Here is a 4,211-nt window from a genome sequence, read left to right on the forward strand (position 1 = left end):
ATCCTGACCAGGTTATGTCTGAAGCATCTGTTTCTACTATTAAGTAGTCATTTTCTTCTGGAATATAAAGTTCTGGAAGTTTTTCACAAAGTTCTTTAATTCTTTGAATTTGCATACTATCTTTTTCATCCCATTTCCATTCTTTTTTAGTACTTATTTTTGGAAATAAGCTTTTAATGTATTCTGTTATATTCTTTAAAAATCCTTGATCAGAAATATAATTTATACACCCTAAAAATCTTTGTAATTGTTTTCTATCTTCTATTTTATTAGGAAATAAATTTACCTTTTATAGAATATTTGGTTGAAGTTTTAGCTTACCTTGAGTAGATAGAATTAATCCAAGAAACTCTATTTCTTGTTTTGCTATTCTTGCTTTCTTTTTGCTAAGAACTAATCCTTTTTGTTTACATCTTTCTAAAACTATTAATAATTTTTGAAGATGATCTTCTTTATCCTGTTTTGTAAAAATTAATATATCATCAATGTATACTAAAACAAATTCATTTAATTCTTTTAGATTTTCTTCCATAAATCTTTGATAAATACCTGGGGCTTGCTTTAATCCGAATGGTAATACATTCCATTCATAAAGCAACACACTTGTTGATTCTTTTGTTGGGCAAGTAAAAGCAGTTAATTTCTTTGTTTCTTCGTCTAAACGAAGTTGCCAATATCCTGATTTTGCATCAAGAGATGAAAACCAAGTTGCTCCCTTGATTTTTTCTAAAATAGAATCTTTTCTTGGAAGTTTATGAGCATCACCAATAGTTGCTTCATTCATTTTCTTATAGTTTATTACCATTCTTCGTTTTCCCCTTTTAATTTCATTATTGTTTTCAACGTAAAAGCTGGAGCCGCATGAGGACTTTTACTTAATCTTATAATTCCTTTTTCCAAAAGATCTTTACATTCTAATGAGAACTCTTCTCTATCTCTTGCGGAATAAAGAATTTTATTTGGAACATTTATCTCTTTTGTGGGATCTTTTAATTTAATGCTTACTAATTCGTTATTTGTATTTTTAATATCTAAAGGATTTTCAGCACAAATTTCATCCAAAAGTTCTTCTATCTTTATTTCAAGATTATTTTTTGGAATATTTATCTGAAAGTATAAATTTAAATAACATGTTTCTAATATAGAAAATATTTTAAATTTTAAGATCATATCTATAGTAGTAGTTGGTATTTTTATACGTTTTGATTTTTGATTTATTAAAGAATCGTGTGGGGCTTTTAGAACTATATATGTTAATTCTTGAATGAATGGATGATATAGTTTTAAAAAGTTATTTCCTATGATAAAATCCATTCCAGAATCTAACATATATATAGATGGAACAATGAACCTATAATTTTGAATAAAAATTTCAACCATCTCTGTTTTTTGGTCAATTTTATGTATTGATTTGTCAGCTATTCTAACTCTTAATGGTTTCTTTAATTTTTTCCAATCAAGTTTTATATTTGAACTAGCAAAGCATTGTGTTGCCCCAGAATCTATGAAAGCATTTATAAACTTTTCTGTTATTTTTATAGTAATAAATGTAGCATTATTACTCAGTCTCTGAGTCTGTTTCCGAGACATATTCAAAAATATAGTCTAAGTTATCATCAGATTCTTCTAATGGTTCCATGAAACAAGACTTAGCAATTTCTATTTGTTTAGTAAGATCTTTTTTATCCTTCTTTTTCGAGCATTCATTTGCGTAGTGTCCTTCTTCTTGGCAATACCAACATTTACAATTTTCTTTTTTATTCGGGCAATAGTTATTTCTTTGTCTTTTGTTTTTATTGTTATTTTCTTTCCTAAAATATCTCTTTTTTCTCCAGTTTGGATAGTATTTTCTTTTTCTAAATTGATATTTTCTTTTTCTTTGAAAATTTTTATTAAGACCATATTTTTGAGGTATCTCTTCATTATCTTGATAGTAAATTCTGATTATATTTGCAAATCTTTTTTGAGTTGCTTCTTGCATACAACGTTCTTTTGTAAAACCCGGTTAATTAACGGCTAATTAACCCATAAATGAGAATTTATTCTAGAAAGCCTAAAATGTGATTTTTATGGCTAAATGTGATAGAGGAGACTGAGACGAGAATTTTGGTACCAATTTTATAGAATTCGGACCAAGATTGGACCGAACGGGCCAAACCGGGCCAATTGGACCCAACGTGGGCCCTTGGCCCAACATAACTTAACCAAAACCCTAGTTTTCAGCACTCTCTCTCCTCATTTGTTACACACACAAGCTGAAATTAGAGAGAAAGGGAGGAAGAACATTCTCTCAACTTCTCTCTCTCACTTGATCTTCAAATCACCATAACTTTTGATCTAGAGCTCCGATTGCCGCCCCGTTTGCGGCCACGCGTTCACCGCGGAGAGCTCTACAAAACCCATACAACCAATCTTGAGGTAAGCCACATGTTGCTGTTCGAAATCTCAGCCCTTATTTTCGAGTTTCATGGGTAAAATGTTGAGATTTTGGGTTCTTTGATGTTATAGGACCCAACTCTCTTGAAGGAGAAGGTTAACCTTGTCTCCTTGAACCTTGGGTGTGGTAAGATTCTCAACCCTAGTGCATTTTGTTGTTTTATGATGTTTGGGTTTTGAGATGTTGTGTATGGGTATGATGGTTGTGGCTTAGGTTGTGTATATGTGTATATTGGAGCTTGATTGGTGACCTTGAAAAGCTTGGAAAGGGTTTGGTGGTGAAAAATCTGTTCTTGAAGGTGTTGAGGCCTTGAGAGCTTGTGGATAAGTGGTTTGGAAGTGCTCCGGTGGAGCTTGGGAAATTCGGCTAAGGTATGGTTTCGGTTTCCCGTATCTAATATGTAATGTGGTAGGAAATACTTAGGCTAGAGGCCCTAAGATAGGCATTGAATGGTTGATGTTGTTAAATGATTGAGATATATGATGTGGTCGTATATGTGATGATGATTATTGATGCCTTGGTGGTATGATGTATGAGAAATATGCATGTTGTGATATGTGCTTGATGATTGGTTATGATTGAATTGTGGGTTGAACCATGTTGATGGTAAGTATGATGTTGATTGTGTACAATAATGATTTATTGGAATTGGTGTTGTTGAGAATTGGCATGAGGAATAGTATATGATATGTCAATGTGTTTGGGTTTGAGCCACTTGGGTGAAGTGGGGTAAAATAATGAGATAGTGATTTTGGTAAATTGTGGTAATGTGTCAATGTGTGAGTTGAGGAGGCTTGATGTTGAATTTGATACATTTGATTGACTTCAAAGAAAAGGGATGAAATTGGCATGTTTTGATTGATTTTGAAAAGAGTTGAAAATGATTTGTTTTGAAAATAGCATATTGTGGTTTTGTATGAAAATATGGTTTTTGGGCTTACTTTGACGGGACATAACTTGGACTACGGATCTCCGTTTTGTACAAAATCTGTTTAAAAAGGAAATTAGATCCGGGATGTCCATGCCGTTCGAGGAACGGGTGAAAAACGATTTAAAATGAGGAAGTTATGTCCGTCGGAAGATTGGGGTCTAAATCTGTGAAATTCTGCAGCTTTTAACTTAGAAAATTTTTAGCAGAATGACCCCTTGCGCGTGGGCGCACCTGGCGCGTACGCGCCGATCTTCCGAGAAGTGCCATCCACGCGTACGCGTGATGTGCGCGGGCGCGCCGATTGGGCTGCACCCAATGCCCAGCCATTTTCCCGAGAGTTATGCCAGAACTGTGCCGGTGTTGTGCCTGGGGCACGAGAACACCCGCGCGTACGCGTGGGTGACGCGTGCGCGCCGATGGGCAAGTTTGATATCCACGCGTTAGCGTGCATGACGCTCACGCGTCGAAAAGTTTTTGAGGCCATCCACGCGTGCGCGTGGAATGCGCGTATGCGCGGCCCTGTTTTCATCCCAAAGTTGATTTTTGAGTTTTAAAAGCCAAATATCATACTTCTAAGCCTCCGATCTCACCATTTATGTCTTAAATCTTTATGACATGCCTAGCTATTAGCAAGGAGCTAGTGAATGTGGTAACTTGCGAGTGAAGCAAGGGAAAAATGAATGATCAATGAGGATCAAGATGATTATGTGAGATGCGGAGGATGGTGGTGGAAGTGCTTGTTATGCCATTGGCCGAAGGGCCGTAATTGTTTATGTATTGGCTGGTTCTGGATTGAACCGTGAGCCGGAATAGCTGTGTATGCTATGAGTATTGGCTAGTTCT

This window comes from Arachis stenosperma, chromosome 5 (assembly GCF_014773155.1).
Source record: "Arachis stenosperma cultivar V10309 chromosome 5, arast.V10309.gnm1.PFL2, whole genome shotgun sequence".
Lineage (NCBI taxonomy): Eukaryota > Viridiplantae > Streptophyta > Magnoliopsida > Fabales > Fabaceae > Arachis > Arachis stenosperma.